At 38.1% G+C, this 27,310-nt stretch overlaps 1 long non-coding RNA gene across 1 annotated transcript; it reads left to right on the top strand.

Moving 5' to 3' along the window:
* Positions 1-13,783: 13,783 nt before the first annotated feature.
* On the top strand, positions 13,784-26,959 carry LOC121392205. Its single transcript, XR_005960423.1, has 3 exons — positions 13,784-13,956; positions 18,052-18,227; positions 26,862-26,959. It is a non-coding gene; the product is annotated as an uncharacterized LOC121392205 (long non-coding RNA).
* The last annotated feature ends 351 nt before the right edge of the window (positions 26,960-27,310 follow it).

Below are 27,310 nucleotides of genomic sequence, written 5' to 3' on the forward strand. Positions count from 1 at the left end.
AATCTGTGCATTGATTCAATACAGCGATACGAACCAACAACTTACCAGCTATGGCCTATAGCTAACCACAGTGCTGCCAAGGTCAAGTCTGCGTTCAACAACAGCAATCAGTGCTAAACGCTTACAAATTGACTGGTTCCCAGTGTTTCCATTTGGCTTAAACTAGTTTAGCTGACCCTTTTCCTCATCTGTTGGCTGAACTAAACTCATGTGCCCAGAATTTGTTGTTTGTTTGGGTTTTTTAAAGAAAAAAAGAAAAACGAACAGAAGAAAAATCTAGGTTGCATTCCAAAGACTTTAAGTATGTCTACACTGATTGCATGTCTTTGGGTCATCCGAATTAACAATATCACGTGAACGTACCTGACTAAAGCATTGAAGTAAGTACAGGAGATTTGTCTAGGATTACCGATCTGGCAGTAGCGAGCACGCTCCAAGAAGCAAACACTTCTGTTTGCACCAATCGTCTGTGTTTGTTCTGCTTGGTATACATGTATTTATATTTATCGCTGCAAGTCTTGGAAAATAACCGACAAAATTTAAATGGTAACACATGGGAAACTTTTTATTTTCTTTCATTTTATTGAAAATTGTACCTTTAAACTGAGTCAGGTATGCTAGTTAAATTCTGTAAGCGACAAATATACAAGCAACAAAGTCAAGGACATGATAATGTCTTTATTTTTATGTGTTTGTTTTTAAAATAAACAGAGGGAGAGAGAGAGAGAGAGAGAGAGAGAGAGAGAGAGAGAGAGAGAGAGAGAGAGAGAGAGAGAGAGAGAGAGGAGGGGGGAGGGAGGGAGAAAGAGAGAGAGAGCTAGTCAGGGAGCTGACCGTATTCGTATGAAGGTCATCACTTCTGCAGAAAAAATATGTCATGGATTGTACTTTTGAGTATAACTTCTGTTTAAACTACCCGATGGTATTCTTCCACCAACAAAGGTGAAAATGGAAGAAAAAAAAAGGAAATAAAAATCCACTGTGAAAAAACCTTTTGAAAAAGACGAAAAGGTATTCATGAAGATTCACAAAAGCCAAAAATTTACTAAAAGTACGGAGAAAAAACATCGGTTTGAAAAATGAAAAACGTATTACGTGTATATGAAGATTCACACACACACACACACACACACACACACACACACACACACACAAACACACACACGCACACGCACACGCACACACACACACACATCACGATAAGTACAAAGAAACAAACCGCTTTAAAAACACCATCTCACAAAAAACGTATTATATGGAAAGAAAACACCTATAAAATCTATAATAATTGTCTTAATGTTTTTTCTTTTTATCTTCTGTTCATCGACAGGTCAGGTCAGAGTGTTTAACGTGCACATTCAGAGCAAGCTGTTGTAGCGCACGCCTGTCCTGGGCACAGGTGCAGGCCTCGGCCGGCTCCTCCGTCCAGGACAGGAAAAGGTGTCATCGACCGATGTGTTTTGCTTTGATTTGTCCTTAGGTATCATGTGACACTAGTTAACTAAAGTCACACATAAACTATGGCGTACACTGTAACACCAATGCGCATTATCATATCTCAGTCAGCGAGATGTCCACAGGTTGTCCTGACAGTGAGGTCATCGTCCTGCTACGCTCTGGCCATCCTTGAGGCACATTTCTTAGACAATAAGTTTTTCTTTCGATTTACTACCCGCAAGCCACCCTTGACATTAAATGTCTCACTGTTGTCTAAAGAGGCCACTTCAAACCTATGTCCCGAAGTCGCTAGTGACCTCGCCATTTCTCACTAATTAAGACCCAGCGTTGAGCTAATTAGTTTGCTAGCCGTGGAAAACGTGTCACGTAAGCTTTGGCCAATGGCAAGATGGCGGATGGCAAAGAGGCAAGACTCTTTCTCGGTTAGCGTTTTTCCCTATTGATCTTTTTCACGTTGCAGTCAATTACAAACGGCTCGCAGTGCAAAATGTCTCGCCTGCTTCATATCTGTGACATGCGAATTCGACCTTGACCTTGTTGCATGTACGAAAGCAAATGACCAATGATGATCCAACACCTAGTTAGTCACATCGTGCCAGTTTTCTTAGTTCGTTGATAATTACTAATTACTATTTTGTAAAGAACAAGGTTCGACTAGCTTTGTTCGTTCTACCTTGACTCTTGCCATGACATGAAGGCAATAACAATTGTTGTTATTAAGTTCAGCACGACAACATATAATAATAATGCCGACATACGCTGACAAATCAATGGAAGATACACGAGTAGAGTACCCTAGCTGTGTACATTTTACGAAAGGTGTAACTATGGGTTATTCCTTACATATATCTCGTAGCTTTTTGACGAATCGCAGTTCTAACACACCTAGGAACTTTTGTTAAGTAATCATTAAAAAAATGGGTGTCTAGTTGTTGTTTTTAATATGTTTTCGTTCAAAGCAAAAGTGTCTGAGACAACTAAGATTACATTGGAAAAACACCGGAACATTTTAAATTCCAACTCTTTGGTGTCTATATGGCTAACACACACACACACACACACACACACACACACACACACACACACACGAGGGACGAGAGAGAAAGACAAGCAGAGAGAGAGAGAGATAGAGAGAGAAACAGAGACAGAGAGACACAGAGAGAGAGACAGAAACAGAGAGTGAGATAGAGAGGGGAACAGAGTTAGATTGAGATGGGGAGAGAGACAGAGTTGAGATACAAACAGCGACAGAGAGAGGGGGCGGGAGCAGAGGGAATAGACACCTCCTGCCGCCACGTGCCCACTCTTAGGAAAACACAAAAAGGAAACGTTTACAGGCACTTTCTAGACAAGACAGTAGATACCACTGCCTTTAATACGCCAGACCCAGGTCTCTAGTTGAGGCATGAAAACAAAAAGAAAAAGAAAAGACGATAAATCCTATATATTATACGTCTCCGCACCTCCTGCAGCCTCGTGTAACAATGCACATTTAGCATTTAACAGCAGCGTTACATCGAATAATACTTCAGTTACTTCCCTCCGTCATGTTATCACTATCACGCGTACTGGACGATCAGCCGACTCTTAAACGATTCCCATCTCAAATGATACACTTACACCATTATCCAACAGTTGGCTACATGGCAAAGAAGACATGGGAAAGGCAGATACGAACTGTCTCATTAAGTTCAGAAATCGAACCATAGGGTAAACGTGCAGTGATCAAATCCCCATCTTCTTCTTCTTCTTCGTTTTCTTTCTCCTTCTACTACAAGACCAGACGCCAACTCACGAGTGTAATCATGGCGAAAACACTTTGGCAAAACAGTGAGCGCTTATATGGCTCTCCAATTTCCGGTGATGGCGGCTCCGTGACCCTTTGCAACCAGAGTGACATGGAACGGAGGTAATTGGCACTGGATAATATACCGATCACTCAGACGGAGACAGACAGGCCCGAGGCAGAATTGTGTGACTTTTCCTGATAATCTGGTAGTTAGGGCGTTAATAGTACACGTAGAGCGAAACGAACAGTCTGCCCAATAACACATAGCTCATTTAGCACTAGGAAGCTGATAAAACAAAACGTATTTGATGCGTACAGATATAAAAGTACAGAGATATAGTCTTGTTTTTAAATTCCGGGGTTGGTGGATGGATGGGTGGGGTGGGGACAGGAGCTGTTCTTTTGTTGGTTTTGTTTTGTTGTTGTATTTCTTTCTTTCTTTCTTTCTCTCTTTCTTTTCTTTACGATCAATTCCTTTTGCCGATAATGTTAACTTTTGTTTAGCAATAAAACAGCTGAACTGTTTTTCGTTTACATTTGGAAACTATTTTGACTGGTTCCCAAAGTGGTCGTTCAGTTTAACGTGAAGCGCAAAACCAGTCTAACGGACGTTTTTCTGTTTGGTCTGAGTGAACACAGCCCCAATATAAGAAGCGTATCAAACCACCCAGGCGGTACACCAATACAACGTGTGGCACCTCACATTTATTGTACCTGCATTAAAATGGGAGGTCACATACCATTTAAGAGATTTAATTAATTATTTATTAGCAACCCTCATTCTTGCTAGAAAATCGCAGCTCCATTTATTATTATTATTATTATTATTATTATTATTATTATTATTATCATTATTATTATTATTAGTAGTAGTAGTAGTAGTAGTAGTATTTATTATTATTATTATTATTATCATTATTATTATTATTATTAGTAGTAGTAGTATTTATTATTATTATTATTATTATTATTATTATCATTATCATTATTATTATTATTAGTAGTAGTAGTAGTAGTAGTAGTAGTAGTAGTAGTAGTATTATTTATTATTATTATTATTATTATTATTATTATTATTATTATTGTTATTTATTTATTTGCATAAATAATCATTGTCACATATTACTACCAATCAGAGTTGCTGCTGTTTTTAAATATTTAACACAGAGCTTTCTTCCTTGTGGTACCTTGCCACGTGGAATAGTGGACGCAGTGTGGAAGCCGTCACTGGGACAGGAACCCAACACCTCTAACCCACCACACGCAAGGCGCAGCATCTAGGGCGGGACGTGGCCCAGTGGTAAAGCGCTTGCTTGATGCGCGGTCGGTCTAGGATCGATCCACGTCGTTGGGCCCATTGAGCTATTTCTCGTTCCAGCCAGTGCACCACGACTGGTACATCAAAGGCCGTGGTATGTGCTATCCTTTCTATGGGATGGAGCATATAAAAGATCCCTTGCTACTAATGGAAAAAAATGTAGCGGGTTTCCTCTCTAAAACTATATGTCAAAATTACCAAATGTTTGACATCCAATAGCCGATGATTAATAAATCAATGTGCTCTAGTGGTGTCGTTCAACAAAACAAACTCTCTAATTAACATCTGGGCATATGATGTCGTTATATTTCTTTCTTTGGCTGTTTTCATCTATAATTCTTCTTTCATTCCTTCTTTTTCCTTTCTTTTCTTTGTTGCTGTTGTTCTTTCTTTTTGTCTTTCTTCCTTTTTCCTTTTTGAATATTCCTATTTATTTTCTTTCTTTCTTTCGTTCGTTCGTTCGTTCGTTCGTTCGTTCTTTATTTCTTTTCTTTCTGTATTCATTATTCCTTTGTTTATATTTTCTTTTTTCTTTAAATTCTTTTTCTCTCTTTTTGTTTTTCTACGAGTAGAGTATCAGACTAGGGTATAGTCCAGTCGTCATGGGTTGGTATAATGGTGCGGATGGGCCTGACTCCGGAGGATACGAGATGGTATCACTATACAGCAAGGTAAAGTCTACAAAAAGAGTAGTAGGGGCCGACCCCGCTTCCTATTTCTTCTTAGAGTGGGGCGGTCAATCTTTCAGTGCTGCTAGGACAGGCTCAGACATGTAGAGACTAAACGCGAACAACCGTGGCGTTCTGCAGAATGGCCGTCATACGAGTCACACAAAAAAAAACAAGTCAGCATAGTCAGACGGAGACATGACGTGGAGGCGAGGAATCTCGCTAAAAAAGAATCCAACCTGGTGGTGCAGACTGTCGAAACGAGAAGCGTTCCAGCGTTCAATCAGTTCCAATGGCCGCATACATCCCAGTAGAAAACTTCACTTCGCTGACAAAAACAACGAAGTGAAGGATCCCCAAGTCCAGCCGAGAAAGCACGTACAGTGTGCACAAGCGAAACAAACACGTCTTACCGCGTCGAACTCCAGACTGGGAATTTGAACATTCGGGATTATGCCGAGGGTATACGAAAGGATTCGGGTGAATTACGAAATATGCCGGAAACAAATTTCAATATAAAATTTTATATAAAATTCGTTTTAAGACGAAAAAACCCACAAACAAACGTGATGGTATAGTCATAAAATCAGTTTATACTAGTATACAATCCAGAGTTTATTACTGCACTTTTCCCCCTGTTTTTTACAGTGTTGAAATAGATCAACAAGTTCGCGTATTGCATAAATAGTCTCGCCCAATATTTTTAGAATTTGTATGCTCCCGAATAACGCTACAAAAGGCGAAGTGTAATTGGTCGATATTTAAATTGTTATCTATAGATGAAATGTCACCTGCACATGGGAGTCCACGCAATGCTGTTAGATCTACTGGTGAGACCAGTAGAGCTAATTTTAATCAGATTGCAGACATACTTGGCAAAAATAATAATTACGTTGCCCCCAGCCCACCTACACGATTGTGATAAAGTTTTACACTTCTAAATGTATATATGGTTGCTGTACTATGCTATATTATTGATGTCAGTGATTTGAATTAATGGGATGCATTTTATTTGTTTTCAGGCCTTTACTAAAAATTTCTAAAATCGATGGTGAAGCAGATGACTAACAAGATCGATCTGCGCCTTCTACAGATGTCTGGGCGTTGAGAAAATCCTGTACATAATATTATGACTTTTATACGCACACTACGATGTATAGGAATAAAATAAAGTAAACTGACATTTTTATTGTGTTTGTTGTTTGTGGTGTTTAGACATTCTAATATAACTAAAATATCTTAAGCTAAACGTTTAGTGTTCTTTTTGTTGAAAATCGTATATTGGTTACTCATGTCTCGATTTTTCTCAATTACATTCGCAAAGTATTAAACAATAAATGGAAAGATGAGTTGATACCGGCCTCGGTGGTGTCGTGGTTAAGCCATCGGACATAAGGCTTGTAGGTACTGGGTTCGCAGCCCGGTACCAACTCCCACCCAGAGCGAATTTTAACGACACAATGGGTAGGTGTAAGGCCACTACACCCTCTTCTTTCTTTGTAACCACTATCAACTAATAACTAACCAACTGTCCTGGACAGACAACCCAGACAGCTAAGGTGTGTGCCCAGGGTAGCCTGCTTGAACCTTAATTGGATGTAAGCACGAAAATAAGTTGAACTGAAATAAATGAAAGGAGTTGATTTTTATTTATAATATGCTGGCTTGACAATGTCCCTGTGCTAGTTTATACTGAACTACTGATGGATTGACTGGTTGATTGATTGATAGCGAGCTTGAACCTAAAATGATATAAGTATGAAAATTAATCAGAAAAACATTTACAATCTGATATAACGACTATAGTAACATTTAGCTATTCTAACAGAGGGCGGGACGTAGCCCAGTGGTAGGGCGTTCGCTTGATGCGCGGTCGGTCTAGGATTGATCCCCGTCGGTGGACTATTGATCGTTCCAGCCAGTGCTCCATATCTGGTGTAACAAACGCCGTGGTATGTACTATCATGTCTGTAGGATGGTGCATATAAAAGATCCCTAATTGCTAATCAAAAAGAGTAACCCATGAAGTGGCAACAGCGGGTTTCCTCTCTCAATATTTGTGTGGTCCTTAACCATATGTCTGACGCTATATAACCGTAAATAAAATGTGTTAAGTGCGTCGTTAAATAAAACATTGCCTTCCTTCCTTCCATTCCAATAGAAACCTCGCGGGAGGTTCAAGTCAGAAGGAACATCCACGCAAGATGCGATGGCATCAGTGTATAGTTGAAAGCCTGGTTCAAGTCTACCATTTAACAGTTAAAGTCATAGAGCCTAGTTTGCTCCCGTGAAAGTAGACACTAAGTTGGGTTAATCTACAAACATGTTACTGTATCACACCTGAATAAACTTACAACGAAGTGAAACATGAGTATGTGATGATGAAGCGGGGAGGAAATACTCTTTAAAATAAACTAGAGTTCGTATCCATATTTTGTTTTATTCCTCATGGGTACGTGCGTTTTTAGAATTATGAAAACTATGTATTTTGTTGGCATCAGAGACACCAAGATTACCATACACACTTCTGAAATACGGAAATGGATATTATAAAAATATGACTAATTTAAATAATAAAAATGGCTTTAATAGTGAAAAATAAGCCGTAGCGTTTAACAAAATAGTGTCTGTCACTTTAAAGGGACATTCCTGAGTTTGCTGCAATTTTTAAGATATTATCGACTAACAGAGATTTTTTAACGATTGTAATTACATATTAAATATTTTCTGCATGAAATATTAGTGGCTGTATATTAAACGTGTTTCTGATCGTTCTAATATTTGTACTAGGTTAAATTTCATTTTATTTCCTAAAAAAAAAAAAATGTTCGTACGTACGAAATTATTGAAGACAAAATCCAGTTTGGGCTTCTTACAAATATTAAGACGACCAAAAACACATTGAATATACAGACACTGATATTCTAAACAAGAACTATTTTATTAGTCGGAATCATCTTATAATGCAGCAAACTCAGGAATGTCCCTTTAAAGATCGCCAGTGTCCATGACGGCATTGTGTCATTGAACAACATCAAGATAGAATCGTCCAACTGATGTACCTGCGTGACAGATTTAAACTGCATGTCAGACGAGTCACGGCTTGCCCTACAGTTCAACGATCCTAGAATCTGTATCTGTCGTCGTCCAAGTAAGAGATTTGGAGATGCCAACGTCAGACAGTGTCCCAGATACGGCGGAGAGACATTGGTGATGTGGAGTGGGATTTCTGTGCACTGCATTATTCCTCTATACACCATCCAAGGAAACGTGATTAGTATCAGGTATAGGGTCAATGTATGGCGGAGACACGTTGGTGATATGGAGTGGGATTTCTGTGCACTGCATTTTTTTTCTCTGTACATCATCCAAGGAAACGTGATTTGTATCAGGTATAGGGACAGGTATCAGATATAGTGGCAGGTATCAGATATAGAGACAAGATATTGGGAGACACATTGGTGATGTGGAGTGGGAATTGTGTGCACTACAGAACTCCTCTGGACATCAGCCAAAGAAACGTGATAGGTATCAGGTATAGAGACAATATTTCTGTCTTTTAGTGTTCCGTCATTTCGCTAAATTGCTCATGGTGCGCTTTTTTTTAAGAGAACAATGCTAGACCACACCGTTCCAGGGTTGCAACAGATTTCCGTATGGATTGGCCAGTAATCTCACCAGATTTGACACCTAATTAACATGCCACGAGGAAGTTGGGCAGATAGATGATTGATAGACAATCACAGGGTACCTGCACATATTCCAGATGTCTAGTCGACAGCATGCGACGACGCTGTATTAACTGTGTACAAGCTAGAGGTGGTTTCACTCATTTTTTAAAATGGTTTTGTTGTGTGGGACACTGCAATTTGTTTCTGACCCCTGGCCACTCACAAGTGGTTTTAAAAATGTGCCACGTGTCTCCAGTGCTGCTGATTTCCATGCTGTTTGTACACATAATTGACCAGATATTAGTTCTATAAATTTTGCACTCATCAACATACTGTATGCTAAAACTGACAAGACATTAAATTATATGACCTTAACTTGTTTTGAGTAGTATACATTGCCTCTCCCCCTTCCCTCCTTTGGACGGCGAATTAATATATCATTGGCCACTCCAGATACATAAGTCTTCCCATGCCTATGAAATTCGATATTTTGAGTACATTTGTAAAGGTCTTATTTTTTGCACTTTAAAATATGGATTCATTCGTATCTACGCATGGTGATCACCCAGATAACACATACGATATACTTTGGTATCATTAAAGAATTTTGTTTGTTGTACACCCTCCACTCCTCCATCCCTGTAGACAATTGTGGTGTTGATGGTGAACTACAAGAGTTATCGACCCTATCAGTGAACAAGGAAGATTAGCTCGCTCTCTCTCTCTCTCTCTCTCTCTCTCTCTCTCTCTCTCTCTCTCTCTCTCTCTCTCTCTCTCCGCACGCACCCTCCCATCACCTGAACACATGCACACGCACACATACACACAGTACATGTCCACCTCGAATTACAAATGTTTCTTCATCACCATTGCTAAAGGAAGTAAAATAAATTTATAACGATACGGTCTTTTATTTGAACACAAATTACAACATACTCTCACCCATTTTTTTAGTACCTCGAAACAATTGAAAGCAGTGTAGTCTTCGTGAAGTTTACTGTGATATTTTCAAAGGTCAGAAAAGCTCCGCCTGAGTGTGGGGATGAGCGTGGGGTGAGGATTACCACTAGGAAATAAAGCATTGAAGTATCGATAAACTATCATTGAGGACGATAACAACACAAGCTACAGAGTATATTATTGTTAAAACAATTTTATTATTCGTGAGTAGTTGTTATATTGACAATATCTCCATCTCTTCTTCTGTCTATATATCGAACATGAATCAGTGAGTCGGCCTGTATATATGCATTAACACAAACATATTCCAACAATAAAACACAAATGATATAAATATATAAAAGTTTGAAAATACACTATCTAATATGAATGACAAAACTGTATTCCGTGATCAAAATCGTATCTCTGTACAAGGCAGAGTCGAAAGGATTCTTTAGGAAAAGTCGTTATTGCTTTCATGATCTATCAGGTCCTCGTTAGTAGGAGGACTGCCACTCCCTAGTAGATAAGTAAAAGTGTTGTATCCCTCCTGAATATTCCCCTGCGCGTGCTGTAACCTGACCGTGGTGCAGGGGTGTAACATTCTCTTTGAGAATGGCCAATACAGCACAAATTGAAGTTTAGAGTAAAATTCAGTATCCGTAAAATTCTGTGATATTTGTATTTGTATTTTTGCACAGTTCTTTACACTGTTTTTGTTTAAACCTTGAATTTTTATATTGATGTTGATCATCACTTTATTTATTTGCATTACCATAGTTTGACACCCAATAGCCGATGTATTTTTCGCGCTGGGGTGTCGTTAAACATTCATTCATTCATTCATTCATTCCCTCCTGAATAGCATGTAAGAGGACTGCCATTCTCGAGACAGATCTTAGAAAACCCAAACTTGCACAGGATAGAGTTCAGTGGAATAGACACAGTTGGTTTAAACAATATTTATTTCTGTTTATATTAACAGATGGGACTGGTCAACAGGCATAGCCTATATAAAGACCTTTCCCTACATTATAGAATTGAAATATTAACAGGTCAACATGGACAGTTTAGAAAGTACAAGATATACATTTAATGTTGAAGAATATAAAACTATTGTATATTTAACCTGTCAAAATGTAAATATTTATATATAGATTAGAACTAAGAGACAAGAAGAATAAAGAAGGTAAACGGTTTTATCAGTCAAAACGTTTGCTTTCAGCAATGAAATTGTGATTTGCTTTGCAGATGAGACTGTTTTTTCTTGTAGTGTTAAATTGGGATCGCCATATATTAATGTGTTGATATTTAACTTTAAATGGTTTAACCTGGAGATACAGTTGTCATTGCATGCACTCACGAATCACTGTAAAACCAGTGATGATATCAGGTGTTCGTGAAAGGTTTTTTTAATTATTCATTTAACTTTAAACGGTATCGTTTCACACATTCTAATAATAAATTAAAACAATGCCGATAATTACGATAATAAGTTGAAACATAAATGTACTTTATTATTTACAGGACTTAGATTAAGTCATTATTGTTTTCCTGACATACTATTATTGTGAAAAATCACTTACTGACAGTTAGTGGACCATAAACAAGGGTTGATATCAATATATATCTTTTTATTTAACTTTTAAAAACAATTCATAATCATACTTTTAATACAATAACTATACATAACAGATTCAATGTCTATAAATAAATATATAAATGTGAAATGTATACACAAAATACTAATAACAATACGAATACTAGTCCTGTCCTTAAACAAAATCCTAAAAGCAGTATTCAAAATACAGAAAGAAAGTCCACGCCCACAATATATGGACATTATAAATTTAAAATCTATACAGTCGGACCTCGTTATCTCGATCTCTGTTAACTCATTATCCAAGGAAATCAGGAGATCGGGAAATGGTTCCACATCATTTTCACCAAAAGGCTAGTTTCAACTCAATCCACCGTTATCTCAATCTCGGGCCATTTTGTTCGTTCCCTTCAACATCGAGATAACAACGTTTGACTGCATATATATATATATATATATATATATATATATATATATAATTAATCTTGAATAAACTGTGACATATAGATCAGAATTTTACAAACTTATCATAATTGCAACAAGATATCAATATTGCACTGGGTACCATGTTCACACACAGCTCCAAAGACTGGTCCACCATCTTCAGGGCAGACGTCTGATGTGGGAGTTCCGCAAAACTGTCTTTGTCTCTTACAAACTGACCGGCCTCGGTGGCGTCGTGGCAGGCCATCGGTCTACAGGCTGGTAGGTACTGGGTTCGGATCCCAGTCGAGGCATGGGATTTTTAATCGAGATACCGACTCCAAACCCTGAGTGAGTGCTCCTCAAGGCTCAATGGGTAGGTGTAAACCACTTACACCAACCAGTGATCCATAACTGGTTCAACAAAGGCCATGGTTTGTGCTATCCTGCCTGTGGGAAGCGCAAATAAAAGATCCCTTGCTGCCTGTCGTAAAAAGAGTAGCCTATGTGGCGACAGCGGGTTTCCTCTAAAAACAGTGTCATAATGACCATATGTCTGACGTCCAATAGCCGATGATAAGATAAAAAATCAATGTGCTCTAGTGGCGTCGTTAAATAAAACAAACTTTACTTACAAACTGCTCGTTCCAAATAGTGCATCACGACTGATATAACAAAGGGCGTGGTATGTGCTATCCTGTATATGGGATGGTACATATAAAAGATCCCTTGCTACTAATGGAAAAAATGAAGCGAGTTTCATCTGTAAGACTATATGTTTAAATTACAAAATGTTTGACATCCAATAGCCGATGATTAATAAATCCATGTGCTCTAGTGGTGTAGTTATACAAAACAAAGTTACATGCTGCAAACAATCATCAAACAGAAGTATCAAATGTTTCAAAAATGATAACATGAGTGGCTGTGGCTTTGTATAAATACCCAACACTGATCCAGGGTTTAGTACAGAAGGACGCGGAGGTAAATACCGAAAATAATCATCTGACTGTTTTCCTAATTGGCTTATTATCCTGGCAGGAGAACTGACATTCCAGCATAATAGATATATACTACATATATTGGGCCGGTCTGCTGTGGCTTTATTATCTATTTTTTTACAAATCATAAAATTCGATGAAGATTGTTGTAATCTAACTAATCGGTGTCTCCACTGTTTGTACCTCAGATCAAACAGCCCATGCAGAGGGTATACATGAGTTGTTCAATATAGTAACACACACGCACGCACACACGCGCGCGCGCGCATGCACATACACACACACGCAAACACACACGCGCATACACACACATACAGACATACAAACACACACATGCACACACACACACACACACACGCACACAGACACACACAGACACAAACACACACATGTACACACACACACACGCACACACAGACACACACATACACATACACACAGACACGCACATACACGCACACGCAAACACACACGCATACACACACACGCACACAGACATACAGACGCACATACAACACATACACACACACACACAGAAACACAGACACACACATGCACTCACACACACATACACATACACACATACACATACACAGACACACATACACACAAACTCACACACACACACACACACACGCACACACACACACACACACTTATGGGCCTTCCGCACTATTCCCCTATGCAAACATATTTTAAATAAAATAGTATTGTGTGGGTGGATTAACACATCTCCCCCCCCCCCCCATCCCTTACACCGCCCATGTGATCAGTTCTGAAGCAGGCGTAAATTAAATTGTGCACTGAGTTCACTGTTGTGTTCTGATTTTAATAACACATGTAAGTGCTGATATATTATTGACAGATAACAGAGGCCAAGGATTGCGTCTCTCAAATGTCAGGAAAGGAGGTCAGCAGCTGCACCAGTCTGTATCACAACCTTCTAGTCACCAATGTAAAGCAGACGTCCAAACACACAGGATTATTATTCCTTCACAAAGATGATGAAGTCAGTTGCGATTGCCCTGGTTGTGATCTTGGTCGTCAGCGTTGAAAGGGCGTTGTGTGAAGATGACAGAACAGTTGTCCGTAAGTTGTATTAGACTTAAAGGGACATACCCTAGTTTTTAAACATTAAGGTATATTTTATTACTATTAGAGCCGGTTTTTTATAACTAAAGTCATATTTTACTTAGATTTTATTGTTTAGATTATCCATTTCCGTACATTCAAAGTGTTCTTAGTCATCCTGGTGTTTTTAATATCACAAAATGCATTTCTCATATTTTTAAAAACGCACATGCGTCTGAGAAGTAAGATATGGAGTCGAGTTTTAGTCTATTTTTAGAGGGTATTGCGCCATTTCAAAATCAGAGACTCATGTTCCACTTAATTGTAACTTTATCCAAATGTGTTGCAGGTTTGTAGATTAACTAAACATAGTGTTAATTTTCATGGGCTGAAACTAGGGTATGTCGCTTTAAGAGTATTTTTACATGCCACTGTACCACTAAGATTTCAGGCATGTTATTAGAATTAATTAATAAATGAATGTTTGACGACACCCTGGCACAAACATAATACATTAGCTATTGGGTGTCAAACAATGGTAAATTATACCAGTTGTTTCACGACGTATCTAACGAGCGATAGCTAGTAATAGAGTTTGCGTATTTTGTCAACTTGGAGAGATTAAACATGAGTTTCATTGTGTATTATGTTGTCCATTTTGTAATGATTTAAGAGTTTATTAAACATTATTATAGGGTGCATCCATCTATGTGCAAATTAATACAGTTGCTAAGTACAAATAATATTAACGATTTGTGTAATTCAGGTAAATATCTATTGAAAGTATTAAAAAAAACGTTAAACCTATGTCATTGTTACTTAGAGACAAAGTCGAATTGAACATGTTCTATTATATTCTCCTTTGATTGTAATAATGCTATTTTTATTTTACATCATGTTATTTGTATTTATAACTGTTAGCAGTTTTTGCTCAGCTTCAATAAATACATTTTTAAATAACGCGTTTTAAGATAAATGGTCCAACCTGTGCGCCACAACTGGCCAAAGGCCTTTGTATGTGGGGAAATTGCATATAAAAGAACCCTTGCTGCTAATTAAAAAAAAAGTAGCGGGTTTCCTCTGATGAAGTACAACTAACACAGGAGAGAGTTCATCGGAATACGTCTGACATTCTATAGCCGATGATTAATTAATCAATGTGCTCTAGTGGTGTTGTTAAACAAAACAAACTTTAAAAAAAGGATAAATTCTGTCTAAAGGTCAGGAGTGTAGTAGTCTATTTCAAAAACACAGTAGGTTTTTGAAAAAAAGGTTAAACGTCTTTTTCCAACTAAAATTTGCTATCTTTTGAAGCCGCACCCCCTCCTTAGAAGAATCCAGCCTCCGGCCCTGTTTAACATGACAATACGACGTTGTGTCAGTATACGTAGGCACTGAGAGTTTTAAACACCGGCACAGTACTACTGAATTACGAAAACATCTATGTTGTTTCGGAATTAGATAATAATACATGAGTGGCCGTTAGATACCATTTAAAATGTATTTAATGAGCGAAAGCGAGATTGATACGTTTTTAAACAACAAGTTGTGAGATAAATGGTATCTAACGGACACGAATATATTATTCTATTTCTTACATATCCTCAAAAACCAGGTCTTAAGCATATTTTAAGATCTTTATCGACTAAAAGATATTTACGACCCTTTGCACTTGTAGCTGTCTCATGCGTCACAGACACATGATTGCCAGGCTAACTATACGTCACAGTGTAATCGATTTCCACCGTGCTGTTTTTTATTGGACGTGTGGCTTTGGTGAACAAGGACCTAATTCACTAAACTCTCGCAACTTTGCGATCTCGCAGTGCAATGCTAAAATACTTGCAAAGAGAATGCTTTGTTGTCTAGCAGAGCCTAAGAGACCTTTGTGAATAAGGCCCCTGGTCATCACCCAGGAGCAGCCAACTGTATGTCTTGAAATTGTTAACACACGTACGTGTGTAAACAACCATGTGTTATTAAAAATAACACATGGTGTTCTCACCAACAGATATGTAAGAAATGTGCTTCACAACAATTTGAGAATGTAATTATTTGTAATGACAGTCACTTACACCAGGCTCCTCTGGTTCTGGAGCATTTTTTGTTCATTCATTTCAACTTATTTTCGTGCTTATATCCAGTTAAGGTTCAATCACGCTATCGTGGGAACATACCTCAGCTATATGGGCTGTCTTTCCAGGAAAGAGGATTAGATCTTAGTTGTTAGTGAGAGAGAAGAGGATAGTGGTCTTACACTTACCCACCGAGTCGTTAAAATTCGCTCTGCGTGAGAGCCGGTACCGGGCTGCGAACCCAGTACGTACCACCTTTATGTCCAATGGCTTAACAACGACACCACCGAGGCCGGTGCAATTTTTAAAATGATATTTAATTGTTTTAATTATCTTAAAAACACAACAATAGAGACCGGCTACATCCTCCTGTAGCCATTCTTAGTACACTGGCAATTTGGTTTTGAACAAATAAATAAATAAATTTGGGTAGAATCTTGACAACAACAACAACAACAACAACAACCAAAACCACAAGAAGTCTGGATATAGGCGCATAAACAGTACCCTATATCAGTAAAATGACAAATGGCATCACTGCATACTATGTAAACATATGCCCCTGGCCCTGGTCAGAGACTGTGCTTGAACATTAAACTGATATAATAACGTTTATTCCCGACATCTGACCTGACAGTCATTTGCTCGCCGATTTGTTTCTCTATGTACATATGAATACGAATTTCCAACTAATCTAGTTAAATCAAAACAAAAAAATATGGCTAAAACGTTTTAACTTTACTTTCCGCTATATTGATCATATTATATCATTCAATAATAGCAGGATTACAGATTACCTTCCATTGATTTACGCATAAGAGTTAGAAATAAAAGAAACATCAGAAGGTATTAAATCAGTTTTCTATTTCTTTCTATGCAAAGAGATTCAAGGCGACACTGGCCTTCAAACTAAGCTTTGTGACAAAAGGGATGACTTGAAGTTTCCAATAGTACATTTTTCATTTATGTCAAGCAATATACCTTCTGTTCCAGCTTTTGGTGTCTACATATCACAACTTCTAAGATACCTTAGGGCATCATCGTTATGTGCAAATTGTAAACAACGCTATACCATTCTGGCACAGTTGTTCCAACAAGATTATGTTGTCCAAGGACTCCTGAGGGAATTCAAAAGGTTTTATGGTAGACATCTGGAGGCTATCTCTACTAAATACGATACATCATTGAACAAAACGATGGATGATGCTATTCCATATTTTGAACTTTTATATACTTTTTCATCTATGGTGAAACTCTTGCAGATTTATTTTTTCATCGTTTCATATGAAGTGACGAACTTGACAGCTGTGATGACAGTACTCATTATGGATGCCACCATTGAGACAGCAATGTGTTCATCTTTCGCGAACACCTGATATCATTTCTGTTTTGACAGTGATTCATGAGTGCATGTCATCACAGCCATACGTATTCCAGTCACCTCTTTCCTGTGCTAGTTTTGCGTAATCAAACTAGTATGGGAAAGTAAATGTTTTATTTAACGACGCACTGAACACATTTTATGTTCGGTTCGGTTATATCGCGTCAAACACATGGTTAAGGACCACATAGATATTGAGAGAGGAAAACCCGCTATCGCCACTTAATGGGCTACTATTTTCGATTAGTAGCAAGGGTTCTTTTATATGCACCATCCCACAGACAGGGTAGTACATACCACGACCTTTGATGTACCAGTCGTGATGCACTGGCTGGAGCGAGAAATAGAACTAGTATGGGAGTGGCAGTCCTCATTGTGATGAAATATCCAATAAATGATCTCCTTGAGAGTGGCTGTCCTCCTATAGACTAGACACTAGATAGAGATTCATGGAATCAACCACTATTTTACCAAATGTCCATTCGTCTTTGCATTGTGCAGAGATACGGCCTTCATCACATATTACGGTCTTGTCGTTAACATTATTTGACTAGTTTGTATACCTCCGTTCAGAGTAAATGGGGTGAGTGGATTGTTTCATTTTCATTTAATATGTGTGTTCCTGTTCTATTTTTTTTTTTATTGCTATCGATTTAGCTTGTGATGACGATAAACACTTCTGCTGGGCCCCTGACGACGAATACAGCTGCACTGATAACGGCAGAGAGCCTGGTGTGAAGTGCGCTAACGGTGGAGACTGTTGTGTGGTAGCAGACCCGTGCTCCTGGACCCAGTGCTGAGTTTAGACCGTGCGCAATCAGTACGACTACTTGGTAAGTAAAGTGAGTACAATAAAGTAAAGTAAAAGTAAAAGTAAAAGTAAAGTAAAGTAAAGTAAAGTAAAGTAAAGTAAAGTAAAGTAAAGTAAAGTAAAGTAAAGTAAAAGTAAAAGTAAAGTAAAGTAAAGTAAAGTAAAAGTAAAAGTAAAGTAAAAGTAATGTGAAAGTGGAGTGGGCAGAGCAGAGACGACAAGAGCAGGGCCCGTGCTTATACAACTTTTAGAGTCCAGACTCAATCTCTAATGACGTGACACAAATACAATTTGTATGACCTTTGCCATGACGTTCACTTCTCAGATTCTATTAAGAGTCTAGACTCTAAAAGTTTTATAAGCACCAGACCAGGAGCCAATTTCACGAAACATCGTAAGTTTACGTCTGCGTTTTAACAAATGCTACAGAGTTATACAGGTCATATGTGTTTCAAGCAGAAAAATCACATCATGCAAAATTTGAAGTATTTTGGGGATAAAAGACAATGAAATACTATACTTGTACTTCAAACAATATCTGTATAGTGTTAATGGTAATAATAACCGTGGTTTAGTCGTGGAGTGTTTACATGCAAAACTAGGCTTACGATGGGTTTTTTGTTAATTGGGCACAGATTAGTAACTTAGTAAGTACGTGAATTAGTGTATACGTTCAAGGAATATTCCTGAGTTTGTTGCATTGTAAGATATTTCCGACTAATAGAATATTTCTACGATTAAACGTACATATTAAATATATTTTCTTGTTTAGAATATCAGTGCCTGTATATTCAATGTGTTTCTGGTCGTCTTAATAACTGGATTTTGTCTTCAAATAATTTCGTACGTACGAAAACCCCCAATATTTTAGGAATAAAATGAAATTTAGCCTAGTACAAATATTAGAACGATCAGATGTAATTACAATCGTTAAAAAGTCTCTATTAGTCAATAACATCTTTAAAAATTGCAGCAAACTCGGGAATGTCCCTTTAATTGGTTAGTCAGTTTGTAAGTATGTTAGCACGTTAGTAAGCTACTTATAGTCCATGGGCCAGATACCGAAACCCTCCCCCCCCCCCCCCCCCCCCCCCCCCCCCCCCCCCCCCCCCCCCCCCCCCCCACCCCCCCCCCCCCCCCCCCCCCCCCCCCCCCCCCCCCCCCCCCCCCCCCCCCCCCCCCCCCCCCCCCCCCCCCCCCCCCCCCCCCCCCCCCCCCCCCCCCCCCCCCCCCCCCCCCCCCCCCCCCCCCCCCCCCCCCCCCCCCCCCCCCCCCCCCCCCCCCCCCCCCCCCCCCCCCCCCCCCCCCCGGGATTTTTGGAGACAAGTATTTTTAGATACCTCATTATATATGAATTTAATATCTGCTTGTCTGCAGCAAAAATGTTGGTTGATTAAAAAAATATCGCAATTTGAATGGGGTACCGTTGCACATTTTGTGTCCCAAAAACACTATATTGAAAAATTAAATATAGTGATCCATATAAATTTTTAACAGATATAAGGCCAAAATGAATGATATTCATCCTATACTAGATGTTAATAGTAACAAACCAAATAACAATGCAGTATGCGGTATGAATAATGATATACTCATCGGCAAATGTTAAGCAATGCCTGAAATGCATTTGTTTTCTGTATTTACACATATTTTGGACTGCTTGAACCTTTTACTATTAAAAATTGCACTGTATTTAATATATTGAAGCAGCATTATTCAAATATGATTCAGTATATCTGCCTATGCTATACTCAACAAAATTAATTAAGGTTCAATAGATATTTTAACATTTTCCTTTAAATATGGGGGAAAATACAACTTCTTCCGTTGAAAGTTGTCAGCATTGTGACATATTCTTAAACGTAATGACTAAAATAACAATTTTGAGGGAACACAATGACAAAAAACATTCTGAACAAAGTGTAACAAATACTTGCCTGATGCTCATTTCAATATTTTTCATAAGTATGTGAAATACCCAGTGTTTTTTGCGTGTATAACCAGTAAAAGTTTACTGAAACAATGTATAGAAGCCATATATATGACCAAAACATGCTAAAATAATATGACAGTAACAAAGAATTATATTATAATATAAGAAAGTTTACTAGCCCTTAATTAATTTTGTCGAGTATACATGTATGTGCATCAATATTATGAATATGTCCCTCTTTACTAAACACCAGTGTTAAACATTTAAAGCATTAGTTTTGTGTACCTACCATAATTTCTTTTGTATTACATGTATAAGTCATCTATCTCACAGAAGTTCATCTTATACTAGTCTGTGTTTGTAATATTTTTAGATTTGCCTTTATATTTACATTGTGCTTAACTTATGCTCAGGTGTATATAATTAGTTTCTACATCAAATATTGTCTAGGAAAGTTTTGACTTCCTTTCATATTCCTTTGCATTTTCATGCAATTAAAATATGTCTGTCATGTTCACAATTTCTGGTATGCTTCTGGTTCCTCCATCAGTATGTCCATCAGCGCTCATAGTATAATATCACTATTAAAACTCTAGTGTTCCTTCTAAAATTTCTCAGCCATTTGACAATTTGGTTGGGGAATAGCCTGGACTGTCTGGCATGACTGATACCAAATGACAACTTGGCAGTTTGTTCTCTTTATGTGCATTCTCAGAGCATTCTCAGTGAATACATACATGTAGAGTGGAGAAGGCTGATTTATACTCTACTGTAGTTCAATATTATCATCCTTGGTTTGGCAACAAACATTTCCAGATATTTCTCAAGTCATGATGTTTTTGTATGTTATTCGCACCTGCACTCCCATAGAGAAGGTATATGAAATGATCTGCTTCTTAAATATATGAACATCAATGTTTGCTGAACTTCCATGAGCTAACAACATTTCAAGGAAGTCTTGGTGTTGCTTGAGAATATTCAAAACCTCCAGTTTTCCATTCTGCATAAAAGCACTGTTGGTACCATAGACAGTAATGGCAAGCACAGCTGGACTTGCTAGTTGGTGTCTTCCCTGCTTCCTTAATGATGCTGTGCACATCTATAAGATGCCTCTTGTTGCCAAGTTGAGTGTATAAAGATGTTCGTATCTGGGATGGTGAACTGGCCACAATGTACAGACATTGAAGTATAATCTTTGTTTCTGCACTTTCTTGTGTACTTTACAACACCCCCAGACATGGTTTGTGTTTGAAACATGTACTTTGTCTCACAAATAGAACCCTCTTCCCAACAAGCTGAGGGCAGAATTTTCGTTTTTTTCATTTAAAAGGTCTTCCAGTCTCTTAAGACCTTTGTAGGAATTCCTTAGATCAAGTGTAACTTGGAAGAACCCCTTTCACATGAGAAATTTAGTGCCAAACCACGGATGCTGTTATTATGCTACTGTGGATTAGTTTCAAACCTTCCATCCCGTAGATATTCCCTGAAAATATGCTGTACCAATAGAGCAAATTGGAAGAGAGCAAATTATCATGGTCTCGTATGGTATTAGTCATATCACAAAGTCCAGGGTATTCCTCAACCACATAGAAATGGCTGAGAAATGTCCAAAAAATACTGAAGCTGAATTGGATGGTTTGTGATCGGATAATGCAAGAGCTGTTGACATATTGAGGGAGGAACAAGAGCAAAGGCCCAGGGGAAAAATAAGAAATTACAGATATTGTGAACATAATAGACATTATATTTGAGTCAGATGATAAGACTGAAACAGGAAAGAAAGTCAAGTGCTAGATATGTCTGATGACTATATCTGATATCAGTTATATAAACCTAAGCATAAATTAAGCACCATTTAAATACAAATATGTTTTTAAAAATAGTACAAACTTCTGTGAGATAGATGAATTGTAAATGTTTTAACACACATGCCGAGGAAAGGTACTTATAATTGGCTGGTACTAAGAACAGAGGGACATCTTCATAAATTGGTGAACATAGTATATAAACTCCATATAGAAAAAAGCCAGGTCAATTTGTTTTTTTAATAATAAAAGCTTCAGGCAATCCTAAGTATGTGTATACATAGAAATTAATACATTTCTGGCATTGCTTACTAGTAACGTATTATTTTGAGAAGTATATAATTATTCATACATCTATATTATATTGTTTTGTAATTGTTATTAACATCTACTTTATAGAATAAAGGAAGGATCTAGAGGAAGGATGTAGTGTAAACTTCATATATATCATATTTGAGTAACATAAAATGATTGAGAATTGGGAATGAAAGTTAAATTTTTATAGTGCTAGATATTTGCCTGATGACAATATTCTATGTAGATATCAATTATATACACCAAAACATAAGTTAAGCATAATATAAATAGAACTGCAATTCTAAAATATTACAAAAAGCAAAAGAAAACCTAGTTATTGTAAGTTGAACTGTTGTGAGATAGATAAATTGTATATGTAATGCAGACTTGCCTAGAATGGTATGTTTGTAAGACTTGTGTGTAATATAAAAATATTCAAAATATCCATATAAATGGTTTAGACAGCATGCACTGCACCATATTTAAGTAATGCTGCCTTCAGATATTAAATACAATACAATAATAAAAGGATCAGAATGTTTTAGGTACGGTATGTATATATACACATGTACATAGAGAATTACGTATATCGGGAACTGTGTAAATTTTACTGGTGAGTATACTCCCGGTACTATATCCATACTACATATATTGCATTGCTTTGTGGTTTGTTGTTATGAACATGTAATTTAGGATGAATCGCATTCATAATTTGGTCTTAAACCTGTTCAAAATATGTATGCATGTTAACTTCAACATTGCCATGCCGTTTTTTCATATACTCAGGACATTTCAAATTCATTGACTCACTATGCTTAGTCAGATGCCAAAAATGTATTATTTTTTGGTGGAATACGTTCACCAGTAATCCAGCTTTAAAGTAAAAGCAGTGATATAGTCCAGAATTATTTTCAAATATTTTTGAAAATTATGTGGAACATTCACCATGATCACAAATTTACCCTGTTAAAAATAAATAGGGTGCCTACACTCAAACGTGCCCTACAGGCACACCCACCAACAGATTGCCTGCAGACAAGCTGATTTGAATATGTCTATGGATAGGCTTCAAAGATATACTCATCTTGAAAAAATCCCTATGGTGGGGGGGGGGGGGGGGGGGCAGGGGGGTATAATAGTGGGCCCACGGTCTATTAACAAGTTAGTATCGTAATAGGATTTGAACATTTCAAGTTGTGAAGTGCTAGACAAAGTTATAGGTAACTATACACTCAGAAATAAATTTCACATGATTAGACGCGAAAACATTACGACTTCAATCTGCTTTAGACAGAAATACCACACTTGTTTTTAAAATGTGCAAAGTCCTCTTTAAACCATAATTAGTCATAACAATTACTTTGCTTCGATTCATACATTGAATACTATTAGCTGCAAATGTCATTTATGATCGCCGGCATAATGGAAAACATCCTGCTTCTTATAATCATAAAACAGTTTTTGAAAATATGCAGTATAAGTGCATTATTCTAACATTCATTTTTGTTTTTACCGAACTCTTTCTGGCAGACAACTGTAGACATCCAAAACAAGAGTTTGTTGCAGACAGCCGGATGCTGCACAAACATCTATGGATTAGTATGCCCTCCTTTAAGATCATTTTCGGAAATTAGTCTCCAGTATCACTTTTTGGTCAGCGTGGGCCACATTTTGGTGACAAACGCTGCCCGATGTATTGGTCCAAGAGCCAATTCTGAAAAGAGGCCTAGAAAAAGGTTGAGCACAAATCCATTTATCCATTTGGTTTGTCACTTCAAGCTGCTTGGGGGATGCCTCTGCAACATTCCCAGCCCTGGTGTAGTGTTCAATTGTAGCCGCAACAATAGGTGACGGCCTATTTTCCATACCAGGGCATTTCCCCCCCGGTCATCCCCCCCCCCCCTCCCCCGGTACATTCCCCCCGGTCATCCCCCCCTGGTATTTCCCCCCGGTCATTTCCCCCCTGGTATTTTCCCCCCTAGGTCATTCCCCCCCCCCCCCCCAGTCATTTCCCCCCTATTATAAAGAATTACTAATAATATCAAAATTGTATTTTATTTAACTGAACAGTGGGATTACATCTGCAGATTGTGGGCAATTCCACGTAAGAAAAGCAACACACGTCTGTTGTCATAATCATTGACGAGATTCTCTAGTCGTTTGGTGACATCCCTTTACTGGCGGCGTTGTGGTGGTCCATCTTCGCCGGCCAGTGCCTGTGTCATGGCTACTTCTGTCTGGGACTGCTCCTTCTTTAAAACATCAAGGAACACCCAGATGTTTGGGTGATATGCTCCAACAATTGCTGACATCCTGCGGTGCCACCCCTCGCAGTGGTTGTTAGTGCGTGGCAATCCATCTCCAACTCTGTCATGGCAGTTCCACATGGAATGTTGAAATCTTGGTTCTCTCCTACCACGGCGTCTAGCTCGACCAATAAATGTATCTTCAAAGAATTGGCTGCAGTTCCTCTGGGAGATCTTCTTGTATAAGTTCAAATGTGGCAGGTACATAGGCAACTGGCACAAATGCCAATGCAGGAATCATCCCAATCTGTAAAGACAGCTCATTATCTGTTGTGTAACTTTCTTGTAGTCCATTTGCCTGAACTCTGCGGTACACACACTGGGATAAATGGTACAAACAGCCATGTACATGGGTGTCGGGAAACACTTCTTGCATATATGTCTCGTTGGAACAGCAAGGTAGTAAAACAGCAATAGAATAATAATAATAATAATAATAATGTTCCACAAAATAGTTGTGACATATATGTCACAGTGGGTTCTTAAATCATAACGATAATAAGTACATTGTTTATCTACAATATTCTGATATATATATATATATAAATTGTATATATATTTACCTTCAGAAACAGTAGTCATATGTTGACTGATCACTTGTTGAGGAGTTTCCAATGTGTTGACAGCCCTGTCTTTCGTGTCAGCTCTGACTTTCAATGCTTCAGGCCTGCCTACCACTGGAGCATGTGTATGTTCGTTAACATAACCAACAATGTCCCCACATAAAGCTTTAATTTTCGCCTTGCACTGCCCACTGTTGTGTTTTCCATTTTTGCGTAACTCGCATTCATACGAAATGACTCCATTTGCAAGATTCTTCTGTTTTACATAAATGTATCCTTCATGGACTATTTTAGTTTTACCCTTGGTGGATTTTTTAATGTTTGTACTTTGATATTCAGGGTACTGGACAGCTACAGTCACACTAATTACCTAGGTTGATTTAACAACTAATATCTTGTTTGTTTCTTTACTGTAGTTCCTTACTTGCTAATTGGATTAAGAGGATTAGCAAGTAACATATCACTACTTCAAACATTGTTCTTTTATTAGATAATACAATCTGTTGATCTAAGAAAAAAAGGAATAGGTGGCTATGAGGGCTTCTTCACCGGCAATTAAATCAAGAGGATTAGAAAGGATTAGAGGATTAGAAAGTAACTCTACTACTGCAAGGGAACCATTTTGGTGTCTGTTAAAACAGTCAATTTAAGTATTGAAGGGATGGAGGGGAACTATTTTAGTGTCTGTTAAAACTGTCAATTTAAGTATTGAAGGGGAGAATTTACCAGGGGGATATGTACCAGGGGGGATATGTACCAGGGGGAAATGCCCAGGGGGAAATGACCGGGGGGAATTTACCAGGGGGGAAATGCCCGGGGGGGGGGGAAAATGCCCTAGAACCCCTATTTTCTAATGGGGGTGGGGTGAGGTGGCTTAGGGGGAAAAAGAAGTTAGCGAAGCTTCTCTCAGTCAGCATTTCTACAAAGGGTTTTCAATGAAGTGTATAAATAAAATGCATCCTCGAAACATTCGCTTGAAACGCTGAAGGTCATGGTTGCTAACAATGTGCCTGATGGAGTACATATAACAAACATCATTCGTCACCGAAATGTGGGCCAAAGAAATGAAATGACCATGTACCCAGGTATCCCTGAACTTCAAAACCATTGTCATGATCAAAATCGTATTTCCGCACAAGGCAGAATCGAAAGGGAAGTGGTAAGGTTGTGGATATAACGCATGGGAGGTGCTTCTTCTACAGAATGACTGACAACCATACGTAAGAAGACTGCCTCCCCAACCCGGAAACCATTCATGAAGTATAATTCGTCACCAAAGCACGGGCCAACGTTTATTAGAAAGAGATGATCCAGCACTTAGGTATTCATAAAGATTAATTTGTTTCCAGGGCTCACTGCTACATACAGCATTAATTCCAACTGAAGGCGAAGGTGACACAAATTAAAATGACGACAGTGGGGAAAATGGAAATGTGCTGCTCTAACGAAGAGCCTATTATTATTGTTATATGACAAATCCAGTAATGTACTCAACTATGCACTCATACAGGCTGTATCACACAGTACGTGGCGACAGTTTGGTCATCAAACTTGACAATTCAGAACTACGTACGTCCTAGCTTTGTTCTCACTTTTTAACAGGGTTGACTCTAAAACTAGCAAATTTGTTCATTCGTATAGTATTTGTTGATTATACTTCGTTATAAATACAATGTATACAGTAAGATGGTTGTTATCACCACTGACGTCCACTGTCTGTCCTATAAATTGCATTGTTTTATTATATTTCAGTTCACACACTGACTTGTGACGATGACGTATGCTTCCCATCTAAGTAAACATGATGATATTAAAAATAATATAACCAATAAAAGATTGATAATTACTTATGATATTCGTTTTGTTGTAAGTTGCATGTCAGTGGGAGCATTTATGAGTGCCTCCTTAGACTTGAAACATTTTAATTATTTCTTCCATTTAGGATATACTAGTCTAAGTACTCTGACCGTAAAAGAGCAAGATGGACATTTGGACAGTTATGACGCTTTCATAACAGTCCAAGCATCCGACTTGTTCTCTTACGGTCAGAATACACCGGCTAAGGATATACCAGCTATCGAAATGTTCTCTCCGTTTAGCGACAGTGTGACATTTCAATTCAAACATGTTCCACATGCCTATATTAACTCTGGGCACAGTTTCTGACCTCGCCAGTGGATGGACCGTTGGCAGAGCAAATA

Source organism: Gigantopelta aegis, chromosome 3 (genome assembly GCF_016097555.1).
Source record: "Gigantopelta aegis isolate Gae_Host chromosome 3, Gae_host_genome, whole genome shotgun sequence".
In the NCBI taxonomy this organism is placed as follows: Eukaryota; Metazoa; Mollusca; class Gastropoda; order Neomphalida; family Peltospiridae; genus Gigantopelta; species Gigantopelta aegis.